The sequence below is a fragment of the Parasteatoda tepidariorum genome, chromosome 9 (genome assembly GCF_982258835.1).
Source record: "Parasteatoda tepidariorum strain Cologne lab strain chromosome 9, Ptep-v5.0, whole genome shotgun sequence".
Classification (NCBI taxonomy): Eukaryota; Metazoa; Arthropoda; class Arachnida; order Araneae; family Theridiidae; genus Parasteatoda; species Parasteatoda tepidariorum.
The window spans coordinates 25357937-25382333 of NC_141763.1; the positions used below are offsets into that span (position 1 = coordinate 25357937).

At 34.1% G+C, this 24397-nt stretch overlaps 1 long non-coding RNA gene across 1 annotated transcript; it reads left to right on the plus strand.

Annotated features, from left to right (window-relative positions):
• The first annotated feature begins 16695 nt into the window (after nucleotides 1-16695).
• LOC147803413 (uncharacterized) lies at nucleotides 16696-18885 on the plus strand. The gene is made up of 2 exons (XR_015429067.1): nucleotides 16696-17361; nucleotides 18570-18885. It is a non-coding gene; the product is annotated as an uncharacterized LOC147803413 (long non-coding RNA).
• Nucleotides 18886-24397: the final 5512 nt, after the last annotated feature.

A 24397-nucleotide genomic window follows, 5' to 3' on the forward strand; every position in this document is an offset into this window, starting at 1 on the left:
TGTGGGATAGAGGATTGAAAGGTATCTGTTTGTGTGCTGACTGTACGAAAAGTAGTTTTTGCAGCCGCAGAATAGGACAAACCCGGACGTGGAGTACGAGCAGTGACTATTCTCCGAGCTTCATCAAAACTTAAATTTTGTAGGACTTTGACAGATTGAATCTCTTTTTCCTGGGACCATTTGGGGCAACTCCTGGCATAAGCTGCATGCGCGCCCTTGCAGTTAATGCATAGGGGTGGCAACTCGCAGGAATTGTCATCATGGTCGGTACCAGAACAACGAGCACAGACAGATTGACCTCGACAAGCTGTTTTTGAATACCCAAATCTTTGACATTGAAAACATCTCAAAGGGTTAGGAACATAAGGTCTAACCGGGCAGTTGTGCCAAGCCATTTTGATTGAAGATGGTAACTTTGGTATATTAAAAGTAAGAATAAGGTGTTTCGTAGGGATGAGTTTTCCATCCCTGCGAATCCTTATCCTACGGACAGCAGTGACATTTTGTTCTTTCAGTTCTTCTGCTATCATTTCCTCTGAGTCATGAATAAATTCTGAATCGGATATAACACCTCGACAGGCGTTGAGTGATTTGTGGGGTGTAACATTGACTTCAAATGAGCATAATGTTGTGCACGTTTCTAACAAGGTGGCTTGCTGTTGTGATATGATTTGTATCAACAGGTCACCGGAACGTAGTTTTTTCACAGAGGTTACCTCTCCTAAAACGGAGATTAGGGCCTTGTGAATCAAGAAGGGAGAGACTTTAGTAAATGAAGTATTTGGTACTTCGGGATTCATCAATTTAATTATATAGAATCGAGCGTAATCACATGGTAAAGGAGTTGTTCCGCTGTTTTTGCTCTACCTTCTACGGCTTGAAATGCAAGTTCTTTGATGATGTAGGTCCCTGATGGGAGTGGAAAACCGTCAGAATCAATTACCACGGCAGACATCTTATCGGCTAAGAATTCGCAGTCGAAATGAAGTTAACGAGGCTGGTACACATAATAAGTATCTCCAGGAAACATTCCAGTGCGCATGCGCAAGGATTCATCTGTATCACATTTCAAGTCCATGAGTAAATATCCAAAAGGTTTTGAAGTGGCATCTTCATAGCATTCTTGAAAAAATTTAACTTTTCGAGGGTACAATTGACGTCCTAAATGTGTAATTTGCGATTCGTCTCTTCGATTCTTGAATAATACAAGATAATGAGCATTTAAGGATATTTCTCTAATTTCCTTTCCTTTATGAAAAATGTTCTGAACCACAAAGATGATATTTAAAGATTTATGATGAGAAAACTTTGTAAATTGTTTTGTTAATTGAGGATCATTTCCCAATTCACTCATGAGATCATCAATCACAATTAATGCATCTGAATATTGATTCAAATCGGATGGAAGTCCTTCATGAAAAATAACGTTAGGCATCTCATCGTACAATTATTGATAAACACCATAACACCAAACTATAGATTTTGGGAAAGGCTGTAACATTTTGTTTTCGATCATTTTCTTGATGAAATAGCTTTTACCACTACCAGTTGGACCTGCCAGGACGGCTGCAAAGGGATGCTTGGATCTTGCTTTTATACTTGTGGCCTGGTCTTTTGTCCCCCATCTATCTACAAGTTAGATTTTTTTCCTCTATCCATATTTCCTCTATCCTCCTTATTTTGGTTTACAATTTTTTTTCTTCCCAAGTTTCCTGCAACGAATAATGCCCGAATGGTATGGTGCTGACCATATCTTCCAAGACGTATATTTTTTGATCGTGAGGAGATAGTGCCATTTTATTCGAAGTAATCGAGGAAATTTCATGGCTCTTAGAACGTATTAGGTTCATTGAGTTCATGAGCTCTCGATGTTCAAATAAACACTGCCTATAGTCCTCGAAATCAATTTTTCGATTAATAGCGGCCTTCTTCTCACCCTTTAACTTCTTTGTTACTTGGACACCGACTTTGTACGCGTACATTTTGGACCTTAGATCCACGAATTCCGTCATGATTTCCCCCTTGGTTTCATCCTTCATTTTCCCCAGAATCTTTTTATTGATTAAGGGGAAACCAAAGATGTTATCCAAGGGATAATCGGACGTATCTTAAAGGTCTAAGGTCTCCATCATGTCCGCATACACATCTTTAGTCGGGATGTTGTAGATGAAGCTGTCAGCGTCCGTGTAAAGAAGCTTCAGAAGTCCGCCATATCTCGCAACATCTTGGAGTAGTGAAAAATCATACATTAACGTTTTAGAAACGTCAAGTATGACCATCCCAATGGCAATCGGCTTGTTGAAGGTGAGGACTGTCCGCTTCATGTGAAACGCTACCAGATCTTCAGAAAAGATTGTTCTATCCTGGAAGTTGGACTTCGCAATCAATTTTTCTGCCTTCCTAGCATTACCGCAGAGTCTGACATCCACCCTACGCCTGATGTTCTCCATGGTCTTTCCGAACACTGCTTTGTTCATGAACTTGTAGAAGTTTCTCTCAAACTCATTGCTGGCAGCTGTTCGGATTTGAGTGTTTAAATCAATGTATGATGTTAACCACGGAGCCTGAGTAAATTGGAGAATCCTGTGAACTCTGGTGAGTTTGAGGCCGTGATGCAAATAGAGCTGTAGGTTTCTATAATACAACACATACCTCTCATTGTTGTATAAGGTAGTCAGGAGTCTCCTTTCTTTGCAGCCAAGTGGTATGGCTGTCTCAGGCACAAGTGGAAGATCAGCGTGATCATCATGGATGGAGGTCGGATATTCTAAGTCAACTTCCAGGATGGATCCGACTGAGCTATCTAGTGGAGTCCCCAACACATCCGTAGCAGGATCAATCCAATGAAAATCCTTAAGAGAGAGGAACTGAGATTCGGCCCAACCATACAAATTATTGGCGTCTAGGTACAGGAGATAATTTGATGGTAGGGCTTTATTGTAATCCGCCCCCATATAAGGATTGTTGGCTCTCGCGCGTCGGTGAGAGCACTGAGAGATCCCACAACGGATTCCATTCTCTACGAACAAAAACATGTTATAATCCACTAACAGCTCCAGTTGGACTACAGTCTTCTTTAGCATAGCGTCCCATGACAGTCCTGGTGCCGTGTAATACCAAGCGGGATCCAGCCTATAAGTCTTCATGCAGACCGCAAGCAGCAGCACATCCGACTTAACGTACAAGTCAGCATACTCTCCGAGAGTGCTCAGCTCAAAAGCATTCCACACTCTTTGAGCATGCTCGTAGTCAGCCGTAGTGATGCCGACCTCATTCAGGCGATTATAGAATGCATCTTGAGGAGGCAAGGAAGTCTCATTGAACTTGTCTGGATGGTAGATGTAGTCTACACCCCCTTTCGCAGTAGTAGAGGCACTTGAGACGGTTGAAAATATCTCCGGATGAGCCTGAACTGGTCTTCCGATAAGTTCTGGGCGAGTTTGTCCAGGCTGCTGGCCATGAATCGAAAGGAGTCGAGGAATCGAAGACTCAGCCTCTTTCCAACTTGCTTCGAAAAGGAGATGTACTTCTCTGTGTTCTCTCGTATGACAGTAATATCCCCATCGTCTCCGCCTAATTCCTTAATGAAGAGATAACTATCGTACCCGGACAAGTTGTGGATGATTTCCGGAATAAAGTTAGGCGTCTTCGCCTTCAAGTTTCACGTGTTGCAGGAAATACCACGGAGTTTCTTGGTTTGATGATCGTGGTCTTTCACCTGAAAAAGAATATGCGACATTAGAAAATGCATTCATATTAATAAATAATCCTGTAAAAAATTTAACTTTAACAGTGTGTCTACAGAAAATTCAGTTTCGTCACTTTCATAGGTATTATCATTTAAAGTAACGTAACATCTAATAATAATATAAAGTATAATCTAATAATGTATCTCAAAATATCGTTAAATAAGAAAAGTTAAAGAACGGTGGTTATAGTCACGGAAAATAAAAATACAGAGTATAAATTTTAAATTGCTACTTAGATTTAAAAAAAAAAAAATTCTTAGAAAAATTTGGTATTATTTTAAATACAAGTTCCATTGATAAAAAAAATCAGCTTACAATTTGAGTACTATTAAAATGCTTTTAGCAAGAAATAATAATATTATTTACGCATAAAACTCACAATATATTGTTATAAAAAACTTTAAAAATTATTTATAAAAAATATTCAATTGATTATATACAAAAAATTTGGTATTATTTTAGGTACAAGTATCACTGATAAAAAAAATCAATTTACAACTTGAGTACTATCAAAATGATTAAAGCAAAAAATAATCATATTATTTAAATATGGAAATAATTTCATTAAAAAAAGAACTAAAAACTATTTATGAAAAATATACAACTGATTATATATGTATATAATTCTAAATTTAGGTTTTTTTTATTTGTAAAAATAATAATAAATCTAACTCTTCGCTCAAATTCTTTTTAAACATGCAAATAGAAATAATAAATATTTTAAAATAATTTTAAAAGTCGCTTACCTTGTAATTATTTGGGGACAACTTTTCCGTACACATGTAGCAATGGGTGGCTGCATTAAAGTTTCGCTGCTCTTCCTCGGTCAGTGGGTCCACAGGTAGAGGATGCTTGTAGATGCGGCGAATATCCTCTGCCTCCAATTTCATTCTCTTCATGAAGACTTTCTCGGCATTAGGACCCCTATAGATAAATGGTTCCTTGTATGGTCCCATCGTCGAGGCTATGTAGTAGCAGAAGCTGATGGGCTCGTGTTTTTGATATGCCTCACAGAGCCTTTGGGGTTGCGTTGGCACGTGTCTAAAGGCCTGGTGAGACACTCGAAGTCGGCATAGATGACGAATGGATGCGTATGCTTGATATTTTTAAATGATAGCCATTTATCTTCGGGCATCTGTACGCAGACAGCTTCGTGCTGGCTGCAGCTGAGTTTATGACGCTGGAGCACTGGTTCTGTTTGAAAAAAATTGTTAACAGCGTCTTTCCGTTGTGTTTCGAATACTACTTGGAGAGAAGCCAAGCCGAGACAGATCTTTAATCCAGGCACAGTGAGAGAATGAAGCATTGGTGAGGTAGATCAGGTCGACATAACGAGTTTGCTCTGCCTCCGTAATCAATCGAGGATATACTTTATCCTCTTCGGTTATCCCGTACACATTGATGGAAATGTCATTTAGCTTCTCGAATTTGTGGACATCCTGAAGTTTCACGAGAAATTCTATGCCAGTAAAGTCTAGAGTAGGGATGTACGCTACATAATGATGACATCGAGAAGCACTTTGTTGGTGATCCCGTACGGGATGGAGAGCAGAGAGTACAGCCCACATAAAACAACAATTGTCTTTGTTTTCCACGTTGATGATGGCTTGCTTTGCCTTTATGGCTGGTGGTAGCTCGATATAGCATGAGCCTCGCAGTGGACTGTACTTGTTTATCCATATCTCCAAGTTGATGATTTCCTCAAGGACCCATCCGGAATCCTTGCCTTCAAAATCATCTGCTACCGCTAGTATTTTGTCCACCTTTGCTCCATAGACTTCATTTAGATCAGAGGCAGTCAAGATGACCACGTTTTTGGTCTTAGAGTTCTTGACTTCGCTGACTATACCGTTAGGAGTTACTTTCCCGTAACGACATAAGAGTCGGCAGTTCACTTTCCAATCGTAATCAGCGAGGTGGAAGGAAACGATGCCGACAAAGTCTTCTCGTTTTACCTCGAGAAATGTCCTTAAGTTCTTGATGTGATCATCAATAGGGAGACGAATATTTTTCACCCTCCCTTCGAAAGCTGAGAGAGGATCCGAAGTAGTAGCAGCGTGAGAGGTAGATGCATCAGCAGTTGGCCCGACAAGACAAGGAACCAGAGCGGTAGCAAGGGTTGTAGTAGCATCAGTCATCTGTTGAGGTGAACGTACGTCTTGGTGACAGGAAGAGGCAGGCACGAGATCCAGGAGAGGGTGCTTAGGAGTAGGCAATGGAGTAGCAGCAGCAGTTCGACGCTTATGGACATTCATATGGCTTTTCAGGTGATCGGCTCTGGAGAAAGTTTATGAACAGTCTGGGAATTGGAGGTGTTTATCACCGTGCATGGAACGTTGATGTCGTAGCATACTTGGTCGGGTTGTAAAGCTCTTCAAACAATCAGAACACAGAAACCTTCCCTGATCGACTTGATCTTCCTTCAGCATTGCATCCAAATCTTTTCCGGTAGGGTCTCCAAAATCACACATGGCAAGCACTTCATCGTTCACAGGCAAAGAAGCACTAAGTTCTTGACTCATCTTAAAACTTGATAAATTGTCAAGCATTAATAAAGATAACTACTAACGAAACTTTTAAATAAAAAGTTAAACAACAAACAAAAACTTCAGCAACGATGACAAATAAAAAATTAACGAAAAAATCTAACGTAATAACAAAGAGAGAACAAACTAAGTTTGGAAAAGCGCCCTGAGAGAGGTAATCCTACAATCAGAATAAGGTCTCTGGGCGAATGCATTAGATTTTTTACTGTAGTCGACTACCCAAAATGCATTGCGAGCGGTTATGTAATGCTTGTTCCGATTGGTTAAAAATGATATCATTATTTTAGTTCATTAAAATTTATTCTGATTGGCAGAAAAGGACGACAAGATTTTCTGACCCCACCCCCATGGAACATTCGAGAAAGATCTAATGAAACAAGACCGAACAAGAAGTGAGCAAAACATTTCAATGTGCTTCGTCTTTCTAGACCACACAGAAGTGATGCATGCTTTATCTTGCAGACGCTTACTTCATATTCATGTTAAATCTTGATTGTATTACATCACGTATTCCTGTTTTGAATGAATCGAAAAAATGACATCACTCCACCCTACGGAAACATGTCTTATCTAGCAAAATTGCTTTCAAGTTTTATCTTGCAAGATTACTTTCATGTTTCATTTTTCAGACTGATTAATAATAAAGCCATTCATGTTAAATCCTGATTGTATGACATCGGGTTTCATTTTCTTGTCATTTTTCAAATATCACTCGTATTAGAAAAAAAATTATTTAAAAAAAATTTACTAGATATTAATTAATAATTAAAAAGTAATAATTAAAAAAATTAACTAAAGAAAAATTAATTTAAAAAAAAGAATAAAAAAATATTTATTAAAATTAAATAATTATAAAAAAAAACACCCTCAACTATAGTAGCTGTCGCATTTGATGGATCACCCCACCGGACACACCCTTTTCAACCTCAATCCGTTGAAACCTAGTAAAAAACCCTTAAAATCCAAAAACCCCGGTCGCCGTACTCTCTTTATGCAACTACTATGATATCAATAATATATATATATACATTAAAATGCAAGTTTTAGTTTACTTCCTGATGGATGCAACTTGTTTTAGTTATCCATGCTTAATTAAAATGTTTTGAAGCGTTCTTGGAAGTGTGAATTTTTTCCTTAATTTTAAAAATATGGTTGGAGCCCTGTGTTAACCTATTATTAATAAATCATTTTTCTTTTATGGATTACATATTTTTTCCATTATGATAATTTCTGAAAATAACTATATTAACTTAATCATTACTTTATAAACATATTCAAAATTCTATTTTATTGATTAGATGTACAATTCTTTATAATGTTTACTATTCAAAACTGATTTTAGTATTGTAAATTATATCTTCTCACTCTCAGATTAAAAAAGGGAGTTTTTGATTATCAATTCCCTAATCTTGCGTTCAAATTTATACAGTATAAAATCTTCTAGATTTTTTTTCCGGGAGGTTGGCAGGTAGTGACGAGATAAGTATGTTCAAAAATTTTATTTTTGGAAATTTAGAATAATTTGTTTAGAATTTCATTAGAATTAAAAAAATAAGAAGAAATGAAGAATGCAATTAATTAGAAGAGTTTTTTTGCTAAAATTACTTCAAGCCGACGTCAGAAAGAAAAGAGGGCAAGAAGAAGGATAGCTTAAGTTTTCATAGACATGAACAAGTGAATTACATAGCAGAAAAATCGAATGCTACGTTCAAAACCAAAATTTAAATTCAAGAAAATTTTTTTTTAACGAAATTGTGAAAAAGTTTTCACGGACTGTTACCATCTGCCTAAAATTAACCCATAAGATGTTGTATAATATCAGAAAATTACTTTTAATCGAGGTGGTAAAAGTTGAGGAAGAATGGGGTGATTTTCGTTACCGAAATTAAATGAAACTCAATCTTAAAAATATCAGAGAAGTTTTGGCCATCTGAGAACTGTAACAGAGCTTGATTACCAGAATGGAATGGAATTTGGACGATTCCTTTGATAGGGTAAACTAACCAGTGAGGGAACACTTAAGCTTCGCTTGCCCTTTAAAAAATCATATTAATTTCAAAATTCGTAATTTTAGTTAAATGACAGTGTCAACATATTTGTTACTAATTGCAAATTATGTAAAAATATTGTAGAGAATTTACATAATATTGTTTTAAAGTTTTGGAGGTTCAAATAACAAGTAGTAAGAAGACCAAGTGAAGGAACAGCTGTTACCAGTGAATGAACAACCAGTAAAGGAAAAAGCTATTTTTTAATTCTCTTTATGAATTTATAAGCCATAAAAATATTTAAAAACAAGCATATGCTGGAAATTATAACATATAAATACTTGGAAAATGTTAACTTTTTTTTGTAATCATGAATTGAAAATTAAAGTGTCAACAAATTAACACATACTGTTGATTCAACTGAGAAATCTATGCCCAGTAAAGGAACATGCCTGTTCCCTCACTGGTTAGAAGTTGTTTTTCGTATTTTTAACATACTTTTGATGCGGAACATCACTAAAGGTACAAGAAAATTAAAGATTATCTTTTATTTTCATTAGCTTAGAAAAAAAAACCAGTAAAGGAACACTTGTTCCTTCACTGGTTTTTCATCGTTTGGTGATCCAGGGAATAAACATCCCCTTATCTCAGTACTTGATTATGCTATGATGCTTAAAAAAAGAAAAACGTAACTTCAATAACTATATTTTAAATTCTTATTTTCACAGTTAGAAAAATAAAACTATTACATGCAATTAATTCCACTTCAAACATATAAATACAAACACTCACCTTATAATTTTTTCAAAGAAACAAGGTGTTGCAAAGATAATAACAAATTTAAAAATTTTTCCAGAGAAGTCTATGTGACCAGGTAATCCAAAGCATTGCTAGATGACATCCTATTGTTTGGCAGTAAGCTATTGTTACCAATCAATATAAAAAAAAATTTCAAATTCTTATTTTTAATCAATATACATGAAATGTTCCTTCACTGGGTAGTGTTCCTTCACTGGTTGGTTTACCCTATCTAAGTAACGTTTACATACGAAACATTCTTATAAATTGTTGAGAATAATCACACTTTCTCCCTGGTTTATTTTGTATTACTATTTATATGGCAACCATAACTGTACGTATTTCAGTTGTGTAGTTAGGCAACACTTGCTTTAGCCTTGGTTGTAAACATATATGTTTAAGTGCACTGTCATGTGCGTGATTCAGTTATTTCTATCTTAATTAAACATAATTCATTAATTTCTGGCCTCTGATGTTGTTTCTTTATCTTAACATAAATAAAATGTATGATCATTTAATGCTTTTTTTTAAAAGTGCAATAAGCTTTTCTGTGTCAGAACATTGTATAATATACAAAAAAAAAAAAAAAAAAAACTACTCAAAAGATGCCAAAAAATTTTGTTAATGAACTAAGGGTTGTCATATGAACAGAATTTAATTTCTTAAAATGTTCATTTCTTATATCATTTAGTTTTTAAAGTTTGGATCACTGGTTAGTTTTTGCAGCTTTCCATTTTCAAGTCACCCAAATGGTAATTGACAAAATCCAATCATACTTTAAAACAGATAATAAAAAAGCTCTAACAGAGACCGGAAAACATAACTTTTGCCAATCGATTGTAGGGGCTTCCTGTTTCTGTTAAATGGGATAATCCTTAGTAGTTGAAGGGTATGTTTCGGTTAGACAGTAAAACTTCCTCTTAAAAATGATTTTTAAATAATTACTTTTAAGGATATCGCTCATGGGCTGCAATAGTGGTGCAACTCAAAAAACACGCGTTTTGGACTAAGAACAGGTGTAAATAAGAAAATACACATTCTTTTCAGCAGCAATACTAGCACAACTCTTAATGGGATTCCTTCACGCAACGTCACAGGTCACGTGAGTAATTCTGCTTACAAACGCGGAGAACAGTGCATTGCTAGTGTTTCTGATATCAACGTGTTCTTACCTTTGATTTTTATTTAATATTTTTGTAATATAATGACCTATGTTGCTGCATTCGGATGCCACAATTGTCGCACTAAACCCGACTGCATCGACAAACCTTTTTTTTACTTTTCCTGTGAATAATAAAGAACAATTGAAAGCATGGTTGATAAAAATAAAACTGGACAATTTCGAAGAACATTGCTTCAAATACCAAAATTTTACCAACAGAAGGATGTTAAAGCAAGGAGCTGTTCCCACGAAATTTGTTTTTACTAAAAATAAAGAACGGAGAATTTTAAATCGCTCTGACACCATCGAAAATGAGGTTTCATCATTAAATGACTCTGTGGACACGATATCTACTGATTTATAGTAAGTGTCGTTGTTATATTTATTTATAAATGCAACATATTTTCATCTATGATAAAATTAATTTATTTAAGAAAATAATATTATTAGAAGATAATGACGTTACTAAATAGACCAGACATTTGTTAACTCAGTGCAATATATTTCAAGGAATGCGAATAAGTTAATAGTAAATTAAATTTATAGATTATTTATAAAATTGACTTAAACCTCGCTCTCAGGGCGTGGCTAAAATTTAACCAATCACACAATTTACTTTAGATTTTCTTTTTGAGTTTGGCAGCATTAGCATGAGTAAAACGAAACCAGCTTCTGCTATTTAGATAATATTTTTGACTTATTGTTTTCTTTTTATAATGTTTTTGTTTTCATTAGACTAAAAAAACATGAACTGCGAATACTTTGAAATATTCTTCAATTTATTATACATATAGTTTTATTAATTAAAAACTGTCATATTTATCATGTATAATTCATAAAATAAAATCATTTTTTCATAATAAATATTTCTGATATATCTCTTAATACGTTTCATTATTTATTTAAAATATTTTTTAAAAAGTACAATTCTAAAAATAATGATCATATTTTAATGAATTAAGATTCAAAATTTCGTGCCTGAGAACTGCATGTAGATAGATTACTAATTATACTAGTTTTTAAATCAAAACTAATTGCCAGAAAGAATTCAAATTTTATCAGATAAAAAAATTAACGTTTACCTTGATTTCTTTGAAATTAATTTAATTTCAGAAAAGTTCATTAGTTTTCAATTAAATTTGTAACAGTATAAATGACTAAAGTTACTACTTTGCTTATTACTTTGGTTTATTTGTTACATTATAAAAGTGACTGTTTTTACTGATAGTTAAATAAATATGTTCACAAGAAATTAATTTATAGAACTGAGTAAAATTTTTTTCGTGATTTGTAAAATCATTTTACGTATGAAATACTTAAAAATTATAGTTCAGGGAACTACTTCCGCAGCTTTTATAGTATATATTTTAATGGAAGAATGAGAATAAAAATTTTCAAAATGAGTAAAAGAAGAAATAAATACAAATTTCATAAATATTTTTTGAAACGTTTTGATTCTTTTTTGTATTTCTTATTATAAATAAATTGTTCACTTTATAATACATCATGCCTGTAACAAATTCTTTTAAATGTGCTGCCATTGGTGTATAATATAAAGAACTATCGTTCGAAAGGAAGTTAAATATTGTTGAACTAAAAGTTCATCGAAAGAAAATTAAAAAAAGAAATGATTGAAACTTCAAAAAAAGGTATTGGCCAAGTAATATATCCCGTAATAATAACATAGAAATAGCAATAATTATCATATGAGAGCATAATTATTTTTAGTTTGCCATAATTTCTTAGTTAACTCTGAAAGTATCTTTTCGTTCACACATACTAATGAAACAAAACATTTCTCTTTTAATTATCGTCTTGAAAATAGCTCGGGCACGTTTATCTTTTAAAAATTTTGTTATCTTCTTTTATGAAATAGAAAAAAATTAAGACATTCATCGACGAAATATCGTATTTAGTCCTTAAAAATTCATCATTCCCTACTTGGAACGAAGATTCTAGGTGCCGGAGACTGGTTGGAATGAAACCGGTTCCAATTCCAGCCAAGAAACTCTTTCCAAGGTGTTCTTGGTGGGGAAAAATAATTCCCGTTGGAACGTGACGTCATTCCCAGATGGAATTTCATTCCATGGAGCTCATGGTAGGGTTCCTGCAGCCCATGGAGCAGCAGGTGATTTCTAATTTTTAAAAGCTGTTCACTAAGCACCTGTTCCGGCGCTGCTTTGAGGTGACAGAGAACACAAACCTCACCCTTCGAGAGTACTGGAAGAACCACTTTAACATCGTGATATGCCTCAGAATTATTGATGAGGCCTGGCTGAGTGTTACAACGAGGACCTTGACCTCTGCATGGAAGAAGCTGTGGCCTGAATGCGTCTGTCGCCTGAGTCTGTAGCTTCGAAGAATTCGAACCCGAAGTGCCAGTGGAGGAGGAGATTGTGTCTCTGGGAAAATCCATGGACCTGGTGATGGGTGAGAGAGACGTGAACGAGCTCGCTGAGGAGCACTCTCAGGAACTGACGACCGAGGAATTACAAAAGTTACAGTCGCAGCAGCGATTGGGGGTTCTGCAAGAGATTGGTTTTGAGGAAGAGCCAGAGGTGGAGGAGGTTATCTCTACAAGTGAGATAAAAGAGTTCTTGGGAACGTGACAGAGAATTTTACAGTTCGTGGAAGAGAAACACGCTGAAAAAGTTGCAACTGGTCGTACATTTAATGACATTTGCCTAACTCATTTCTGCAGCATTCTGAAAAGGAGGAAGAAACAAATCTCCTTGGACAGATTTTTTTTAATTCGGATAAAAAAGCAAAGACCAGTGAAGAGAAAAGCAGTGACTAAAATCAAGCATTTAAGTTGTGTGTAAGTTGCATTTAAGAGACCAAAATACAAATGCTATGTTTGTACAGTTTATAAAACCAGTTTTTTTTCTTTGCTTTACATTCTCTTTTATTATGTTTTTATACAATATTTGTCATTTATAAATAAATTTTTCTTATTCAAAAACACGTAACAAAAACAATTGGGGGTAGCATTTTTGGGGCTGGAACGGATTAATGGCATTTCAATTAATTTCAATGGGGAAAATTGCTTTGAGATACGAGCAAACGAATTACGAATACGAGCAAACGAATAAGATACAGTGAAACTCGTATCTCGAGGTATCACTGTATCTTATAATGAGAGAATTACTTTCACTTATTCATGCTTTATCATTAAATTTAGCTCTAAAAATTTCATAAATAGTTATTAGAATAATTTTTTCCAGATCTGAATTATATTTACGCATTTACTCATATATATATTTCTTTTTTATTTAGTGAGAGTTGCTATTCAAAGCTCGCCAAACACTGAGCTTTGATGAAGTTATTGATGAATTGAGTTTCCTTCAAAAGTTAGTTGAAGAGTTTAAAGAAAAAGAAGCTCAAAGTGTGTTTAGCGTCGAAATTATTAAGAGTGATGAGCAGTTGAAGTCGATTACAAGATTTAGAGAGAAGTTTTACTGCCTCTTTAATTTTTTAAATATGAAGGATAATTTACAGAAAAGAGTAACGTTAAGTGAAGAAGAACAATTTTTTCTTTTTCTCATTAAGTTAAGAACTGGAATCACTAATGAGTTCTTGTCAGTATTATTTAAAATATCAGACTCAACAGTTTCAAGTTACCTCAATAATAATGTAAATCTCTCTATTCTAAAAAAAAGTTTTTGCAGTTAATTTTGTCCCCTGAAAAACTTTTTAACTACGTGATGAAAATCTAAGATTAAGGAATCAATTCATTCAGAATCTTTCAGGGAAGACATTTAGGGCATTCAAATCTTTTACATAATTTTAAATTTTTATTTATTTTAGTTTTAAAGCACGATTTTGCAGTTAATAATGAAGAATAACCGCCGTTCACAACAGCCAATCACATGTCTGAAAACGGCAAGCTTAAAAAAGCGATTTACAAGTCTGAATTTTCTTTTTCAGAGATGCAACCAATCACAAAATAGTTAGAATTTCATTCTTCAGTTTTACAACATCTCAACTTATTTCGTATTGATATATTGATTAATCTGATTATTTGTTTTCTAAAACGTTAATTCGTAAGTTTAATCTGGTTTTAAATCTTAATTCCATTTGTTTATTTACAAGTAATGCCTAAAAAGAAAAGACCTAACATTACTAAAAAGTCGCAACTCAATGCGAAAGCTAATCGAAAGCGGGAAAAACGTAAACTTCATAGTATAGAAGAAAATAATGCTCTTTTGCTTATACAACCTAATGATGATTCAACTAACAAAAAAAAAGTTAAACTAACAAAGGTTGAGCTAAAAGAGAATGTGTGTAATTGCTACACAGTCGCAACAACATCGACTTTCATTTGCCCACATCAAACCAGACCTGTAAATACAGAAAATGTGGTTGGAATGCACACTGTACCAATTCGCTTTCGCAATGTTGACAATGATATGGACCAAAATCCTAATCCACTTATTTTAAAATCAAAACAACATGAGTTTGCTGGTGATTTATCGAAATTGTTACCTATCAAAGTGGCAAAACATAGTCTTGGCAAAATGTTTTCAAAATGCAGTTATTGTGGAGCTTTGAGATTTGCTTCTGCAAAAGGGCGCTCTGTTAATTCTTGCTGCCATAATGATAACATACATATACCTCCGCTGCATGAATATCCTTTATTTTTGAAAAACTTACTTCTTTCTGATGAGCAAGAAGCAAAATTATTTAGGCAAAATATCCGTGTATACAATTCATCATTTGCGTTTGCCACTTTTAGTGCATATTAAGATTATATCTGCACATTGATGTTAATTTCTGACAATTTTGGCTCATTTAGAGAACAAATAGGACATAGAAGGAACTGTAGTCAACGAAAAAAAGTGACATTGATATTGACACACTGCTTATTCTGCATTCAAGAAAATTAATTCTTTTCGATGATAACAGTTAATATTCAGTTTAATATTGAAATATATGAAATCAAAGCATTCTTGGTTTTGCGAAGTAAACCAAGCAAGAATTGCGAAGCAATTCTCCGGGGGTTGGCGAGCGTCAGCGAGCAGGGGGCCCTCTAGTGTATTATAACAAACTGTTGCTTCTTAATATTCAGCCGAGCAGATCTTTGATCCAGGCAAACATGCCTAGTCAGATAAAAGTCGAAAATAGGCAATGTCGTGTAATTATAGATTGCACCGAATTTAGAAGCCCAACAATCCTGTTGAGCAACAGCTCACTTTCAGTCATTACAAGAATGATAACACACTGAAGGCTATGAATGGAATAACCCCATTTGGGGCTATTTCTTTCATTTCAGATTTGTACAGCGGCAGCACCCCCGATAAAGAACTGTTTCTGTTAAGTGGGTTACTTTCAAAGCTTGAGCCAGGAGATATGGTCATGGCTGACAAAGGCTTTCTTATTGAAAAAGAGTTACGTTCTAAAAATTGCACTCTAAAAACTCCAACATTTTTAAAAGATATAATATAAAAGAAAAAAACAAGTACATGCTTGCCTAGGGGGTGACTACTAATTATACCATTTGAGTTGATCCCTTTGAGTGATGTCTTTTTTAGTTTCAAGTGGTTCACTACCCAGAAGTTGCCAAAACTTGGATACAGAAATCTACCCAAGTAATTTTCTGTTTGGTCTCATTTTATTTCTGTAATCAACCTAAATATGTGTGCAAATGAAATTATTAAAAACAGGCATTTATAAACTCTAAATCTAACAGTTTTGTTGATTTCAGTAACCAAAGCAAACTAAACATAAAGATAAAATTGCATAGCACAAAAGTTAGCACTACTATAAGATATAAAGCTATTTGAATACTTTTCATATCGCAGGTGCAAGCGAAAAAATTACCAATTTGAACTCACTATGTGAATGCAAACTCAATTTTCTTTTTAAATTTACTTTACAATCTGATGAAATTTCAACTTTACTATTGTAGACAACCTTCTCCATCTCGGCCTTCATTGAAGCAAATATTTCAAGCATTGGTTTTCAATGTCTTCAACAAAATAAATTTTGCAAACAAACTTTTCGTTGAACATTATAGAACCTTTCTTTATCTTGGTAACAATACTAGTATTACCAGTTAGAGCTGGAAAGTGCTGTGCATATTCTAAGATCGAGAAACTTGTAAAATCCACCAAATATAATGGTTTATCAACAATCGAACAAGCCATGAAGCCTATGAAGCACTAACTAAACTAACAATATTAACTAAAATCTAAGCTATATAAATTACAAACTAATGAACTATCGCTAACTATGCGATAAGTACCTAAAAACTAACTCTAAATAAGAATCTAAAACTAAATTATTCTAACCTAAATACCTATTCTAATAATTAAACTATATGTAAATAAAAAATTTTAATCTCATATGCTAGTAAAAAAACTTCATTAATTTAACAATAACTAATTTTGCTTCACTAACTCCTCGTTGAACTCTATGAAAACCATATGTAAACAAACGCTAGACCGTATGAATCACGTGATATCTACAACCAGGTCCTCCAGCGGTGAAGGGACCCCATTCAACTTGAAGGTAATCTTCGTTTAAGCAAACTAAAACATTTCTTATGAATTTACATTAACAATAAAAACTTGAAGCCCACTTGTGGTGGACTTGCCGCACCGAAATGGTAGTTGAGGCCAAAGCGCATCATCTTTACCTCAACCAACATGTCTTGTTTCCTGTTTCCCCGGCCTGGCAGTTGAAGCTTGGGACCGGTCGGTGATGGTTGTTTACAATTTATCTTGTCTGAATTTCTTAACATATAACTTACTTAAAAAATCTTTACTGAAATAATTCTTAATGTAACATGACCTAGTCATTAATTCTTCCCGATTGATTGTTTCAGATTATTTGTTTCGTTTTTTATAATTTTTTTAATTATTCTAAAAAAGAATATATTTCTTGCATTTATCCGATGAAGTCAATTTAGCCATAGCCGATCGAAATCTTTTTCAATCTTATCAATCATTAGTTATTCTAAATTATTATTGTTAAATTTACTTCACCGGATTTCATGTTAGTCCAAATAGGTATTTCTTTTCTCTGTGTATACACGTGCATCACTGGATATTTACACTGGATTATCTCATTTTATTACAAGGCATGATCTCTTACTTTTCAAATTGATTCTTGCATGAGTAAGTAAATATTAAGTTGATGGTTAGTTTAAATTCAATTATTACATTTTATCTCCTTTTTGCAAAACTTGTGTATCTTAAAAATGCGATTTATTTTATTAACTTTAAGAGTGAGAAATTATTAATTATATTTGTCATAAATTGCTCCTTACTAGAAATATCACTGATTTTTATAACAATTTATAATCATTTGCTCTAAACTTATTCTGTATTATTCTACGCACGCTACAATTTAACGAAAAATGCCTAATGAGAATGAAACTCCTGCTACCGCGCAAAATATCGCATATGTAGCCATAAAACCTCCTCCTTTTTGGAAAGTAAATCCTACTCTATGGTTTGCCCAACTGGAGGCACAATTTAATACTGTTGGGATTTCCGTAGATGAAAATAAATTCCATCATGTTGTTTTCGCTATTGAAACCGACGCTTTAAATTCAGTTAGCGACATTATTCTTAAACCCCCTCAGAGCGACAGGTATGGCCCATTAAAGAATCGGTTAATTGAGCTGCATTCAGAAAGCCATGACTCCAAGATTAGGATTCTTTTGCAAGGCCTAAAACTCGGAGATCAACGTCCCTCTCCACTCCTTACTCGCATGCGTAGCTTAGCCGAAGAAGCTGCCGGTGAGCCGCTTCTAAAATTATTATGGCTCTCTCGTCTCTCTTTTACATCGCAAAGTATTCTAGCTGCGTTGAGCGAAGATTTAAACAGTTTAGCTGCTGTAGCTGATAAAATTAGCGATATTGCGAGTGTGAATCAAATTAACTCTTACACTAAAAAATTTCAGAATGAATCTAGTAGAATCTCATGTAAATTGTTTGCTGGTAGGTTACAAATTAAAAAGCTATGCAAGCCAAAATTGTTAATTTTGTTTCGTATCAGTTTTAATTATCTAAAAAAATTCTTTTTTCTATGAATATTGAATTCTTAAATGCCTATTTGTATTCTGTTCCGGACTAATATTGCCATGTTTAGTAAGTTTAAAAATATGATCTAGTCTAGATAAAACATTTCATAAAATGCTTGCATTATATGGTTTGCTCATGAGGATCTTCTGTATTATCTTAATTAGAATAAGAAGAATAATATTTAACACAAATATCAAACGTGCCTATCTTGACTTTCCGAAAATAAGTCTGAGAGCTATGGTATTTATTAATTTCAAGATGTTTCAGTAATTGAAGGAATGTTTTTTCTTTTGCAGTGACCTTCTCCGAAGCATGGAGGATGCTAGTCAAACTGGTAGATACCTCGGATGCTATACCCAGCGATGAAGGTGGCAGGGGGAGTAAACGAAAGTGTATAACGGCCGCTGCTAAGTCATCTGATGATGAGCAGCCTATCGGAGAGAGGAGGCGCAAGGTGTCTCCTCGGCCTCCTATTAGGCTCTTTGAAGATGACCAGCAGGTGGTGATTTCATCATCCCCTGCCACCACTTCCTTCCCTGGTGCAGGGTGTAATCAACCTGGTTCCGGAGACCAGTGACGCCCCATTCGACGCATGGGTCACTAAACACGAATTTGAAGGTAAGCAAGTCAAAGTTACTTAGAGTTATTTTGAAATATTTTCTTTATTTTTTCACTTTAAATATGTTTAATTTTTTTTTTAATGCAACCTTCAGCTAATCTGCTTCTTCCTTGAGCTTGTCAGATATGTGGCACCTCTGCATATGTTGCATTTTGTACCAGGCTCCAAGCCCAATTTTTCCTAGTTCCATTGTCTTGGGTCGCCTACTTTGTCTGACAGTCCCTTAATGGAATTAAGGTGAAGCTCTTTAGGATATGGACTGCCTAAGGTAGTGAGGCGCGTAAGGGCGAGGGCATCACACTCGTATAGGATGTGATTTGCTGATTCTACCGCTTCACGGCATTTCCGACATATTGGTTCTTGTTCGAAAAGTCCCATTCTATGTATAGATGTTTCCTGCAATGATAGTGCCCAGTGATGAAGCCTATAATTGTTTGACTCTTCAATCTTGGGAGCCTAAGGATTTCGGAAACAATTTTCGCTGATCATGTTTTTAGCATGTTTTTGTCCAGGAGAATTGCGACAAACTTTGCTCATTTCCTGTTTTTCCCATTTTAGGACGGCCTTCTATGTAGTCTTCATATTGTGTTGATTTTTTAACATAATTTTTAATTTTTCAAAAAATAGATATCTCTCAGAAAAACCTAGATATTATACAGCTTTATTGTTTTTCCGTGACTAAAACCGATTTGCTCTTGTTTATGTTCATGTATTAATTTGTTACATTAGATTAGAGCATTAGACGATATATAATGTAGATTCAAAGTTTGAATAAATTATACCATATATTATATAAATATAGAATATTTATTATGTATTGCATTAGTATATTGCAATAATTGGACCAAATTATTAGACACACTGTAGTGTTTTATAATAATTGCGTGTTTTGCACAAGTTTATAAGCAATACTTTTATATTTAAACATACATGTAATGAGTTTTTATTCAGGAGATATTTTTTGTGTACTTCCTATTTGTATTTATTTTGATCGTATTGCATTGCAATGTTAACTATTGATACACAAACATAAACAATTGCAAACCGGTTGAAGCTGCGTAAAAACAATAAAGCTGTATAGTATCACCTAATAGTTGAGATTTTACATAGAATTTTATAGTGTGTCTAATAATTAGGCAAGGGACTGTAGAATTACGATGTATATAGAGATCAGATTTGTCATAATCACGAATTTTAATTATAACAAATTATTTTATTTCAGCATTTAAGAAGGAGCACTTCTCCATGTTGAACAAGATACTCGTCATGCAACACAACATGGAGGAGATGTTGGTGGATCTCATAAGATCCACCGGCGCTCCTTCAAGAGAGCCACTGCCGGAGGGAGCACCTCAGCTACCCTTAAAAGCTGAGGTTGAGGTACAGCAGCTGGAGCCTTCCCATTGGTCGAGAGACCTATGGTACCTTCAATTTAAAACCCCATGAAGAGCAATTTAGATTGATAACAAAGTATTTACGAGACAATAATATTGCTTTTAATTCTTTTCTACTTCCCTCTGAAAAGAAAATCAAAGTTGTCATAAGGGGAATTAGAGATTTCGATGAAATAGATATAGAAGAAGAGCTAAAAGCTCTAGATTACGACATTGACTCAGTAAAAAGAATGACCAGTAAAAGGGGAGGAGTCATCAAAAAGTTACCCCTTTTTCATATCACACTCAAAAATAGAGATGAGAAAAATAGAAAAATCTATAATGAAAAGTATCTATTCAATATGGACATAAAAGTTATAGAGGAAGGGGTGGCATTTCACAATGTCACAATTGCCAAAACTTCCATCACGCACAGAATAGCTGCAATCACCCTCCCAGGTGTGTGAAGTGTGGGGAAAATCACCACACGAAGGACTGTGCTCAAAAAACTATTGAAGACCCAAAATGTTGTAACTGCGGGGGGACGCACACGGCCAACTTTAGCCAATGTCCAACACTCGTTGAAATTAAAAATAGACAAGAAATAAATAAAGCAGCGAGAGAAGAAATAAAAACATATCCACCCAGGACTTTCAACAATAGATCTTACTCACAAGTTGTTCAAAATATTAAAGCTAATGACACCCTTGAAACCTCTAAAATAATTATCCAAGAGGCAAGAAATATCCTATCAGAATTAAAACTAACAATAGACTACCTAAAAAGCACTAGAATACTTGACATAACTAAAGTTATTGATAATGTCAGCACTGCTGAGCTGCTCACCTCACCAGAAAATAAAACAAATTATGGTCAATAAAACCAATTTAATCCGAAACAGCATTAAGATCGCAAACTGGAATGCATGCAATTTGCAAAATAAACTGAACGAGCTAAAAAATTTCATACATGAACAATCCCTAGATTTAATTTTCATCACAGAAACTCATGCTAACCCTAGCATAAACCTTAATATTCCCAATTTTACTACATATAGAAATGACCGATTGCATCACAGAGGAGGAGGCGTGGCTATATACGCCCACAATAGATTCCAAACTTCTGAATTTTCTAAAAGTGACAATCCAAAATATGAAGAAATATCAATCAGCATAATACTAAACAATGAAAATTTTATAATGACGGCAATGTACTACCCAAACAATAGAGGACTGATTAATAACGACTTAAATGATATCATACAAAAGAACAAAACACAATTTATTATAGGTGACCTAAATGCTAAACACCAAAATTGGGGCTGCAGGGATAACAACACAAACAGCAGAGTTTTAAGAGACTATGCTTTGGATAATAATATAAAAATATATGCACCCACGGAACACACCCACATCCCAAGAATGAGTAATTACCAATCAGATATATTAGATATTATAATCACAAACTCAAAATACAAAATAGATTGCTACACTGTTAATGATCTCTCAAGTGACCATCTCCCAGTTATCGCCAACATTTATATCAAAAATAAGTACGAAGAAAAATATATCAAAAAGACAAACTGGAATACTTTCCACGACATTCTTAAAAAAGAGGACACATCATGGCCACAACTAAACAATACTGTGTTAATAGATTATGAGATCAAGAAGTTCAACGAAAGTATAAATAAAGCACTTAATAATGCCACAGGTACAAAAAGAGTTTATGACGTATCACTTTGCCTGCCCAAGCATATTAAAAATCTCATAACAACCAAAAATAAATATAGAAAATGGTTTCAAAGAACAAAAAACCCAGAAGATAAAACAAAAGTAAACAAGCTCACTAAAATTATAAGAGAACTAAGCAATGAATATAGAACTCATAAATGGAACCAGAAAGTCGAATCCCTGTGTATACAAGATAATTCAATTTGGAAATTCACCAAAAGAATCAAAAATAAAAAAGCCCCTGAACAACCACTCATGATAAACGGCGATAAAATAGTTGATTGTAAAGAAAAAATTGAAATCTTTGCGGACACAATAGAAAATCAATTCACTGACAACGTTATTAACAATCCCATTTTTTCCAATGAAGTAAATCAGGCTTATGAAGAAATTATCAAGAGCAATATCATTGATGAAGATACCAAAACAAGCCAAGAAGAAGTTATCAAAATTATCAAGAAACTTAAGAACAAAAAAGCCCCAGGAATCGACAAGATTAATAATTTAATGATGAAAAATCTTCCTATAAATTATATCGATATCATAGTAAATATTTATAACTCATGCCTCAATATAAATTATTTCCCAAACTCATGGAAATTGGCCTCCATTATATTGTTTCCAAAACCAGGCAAAGATCATAAAAATCCAGCCAATCACAGGCCGATTAGCTTGCTCTCTACCGTATCGAAGATTTTTGAGAAAATAATATATAATAATATTAAACCTTTTCTTAATCAGCTCCCCGATCAACAATATGGATTTAGAGAGAACTTATCCACAGAAAAACAACTGCTAAGAATTGTTGAATATATAAGTAATGGATTCTATAAAAAAGAAACTTCAGCAATGCTAATGCTAGACGTTAGCAAAGCTTTCGATAGGGTGTGGCACAAAGGCCTAATTTACAAACTCCATCAAATGAACATGCCAATTAACTTCGTACAACTTATCAACTCATATCTCATTAACAGAAAATTTCAAATTAAGGCTAATAACAATATCTCAACCATCAGGAAGATTACAGCTGGGGTACCCCAAGGGAGTATCTTAGGCCCAATACTCTACATTCTGTACACGGCTGACTTTCCAAAAAACGAAAATGAAACTCATCAGCTAAGCGCTTACTATGTAGACGACACGGCTATCATCTCAAAGTCTAGAAACCCAAACAACGCAATTAAAAACTTAAAACCCATCTGTCTTAAAATAGAAGAATGGTGCAAAGACTGGAAAATCAAGATAAATGCAGAGAAATCACAATTGTTAATTATAAGAAGAAACAAAACAAAAATGCCCATTACTGAAAATCTTACTCTTTTCAATGAAATTATTCCATTAGTTAATAACGCTAAATACCTAGGTATTATCATAAATAACAAACTAACTTGGAAAGAACACATAACGAACACTATTTCTACAGCCAAAAAAGCTTCCTTCGCATTCAGATTCCTAATAGGCAAATACTCAAATCTTTCATTAAAAAATAAGACTGTTATATATTATGTGTATCAGGCCCATCCTAACGTATGGTTCCATAGCCTGGGGTACAGCCCACAAAACCTATCTGAATAAACTTCAAGTTTTTGAAAACAAAAGCCTAAGAAGAATTACCGGCGCACCTTGGTGCATGCGAAATGAAGACATAGCAAAAGATTTAAATATCACACCCCTTACAAATTATCTGGAAATCAGAAAAGCAAATTTCTTCAATAAAGCACTTGACTGTGAGGCAGCAAACTTTAAGGATATTTTTAAATTAGAACTCATTGTAGACAACATTAACCATAGCCCCTCAACAAATTTCTTATTATCAGATGGCATCTTATCAAAATACTTTAAGCATTAATTATTATTACTAAATGTAATACACCCCATTAAATTATTTTTTTCCCTTTTTATGATAAAGCTGCTGCTCTGTGCACCAATGAAGCCCTCTAGGGGGGGAGGCGAGGCAGGGTAGCAGTGATATCAAACCTTATTTTCATTATTGTTGATTTTTCAATTTAATTAATAAAATACCTATTTTTTATTAATATATACTTATGCAAGTTTACACGATTCCCATTGGTTAATACAATGCCCGCCCAATTTTCGTATTCTCTCGTAGAATTCCCATTTTATCACGTTAGTTAACGTTTCACATACAGATATTCGTTCTCGCTTCTGATTGGCCGTCACTAATATGACCCAGCGAATCACATTGCTGTATATACTTTTATTTACTTCTAATATTTTTATTACCCACTTATGTATATATTTATTTAATCCTTTCGCTGTATATATTATTTATTCGGACTCTTATTTAACCGGATTTTTGCTCTTAGTAGCACATTTTGTTTTATTGTATTTTTTATTGATCGCTATTGTTTTATCATCATTACGATTTCTTACTCTCG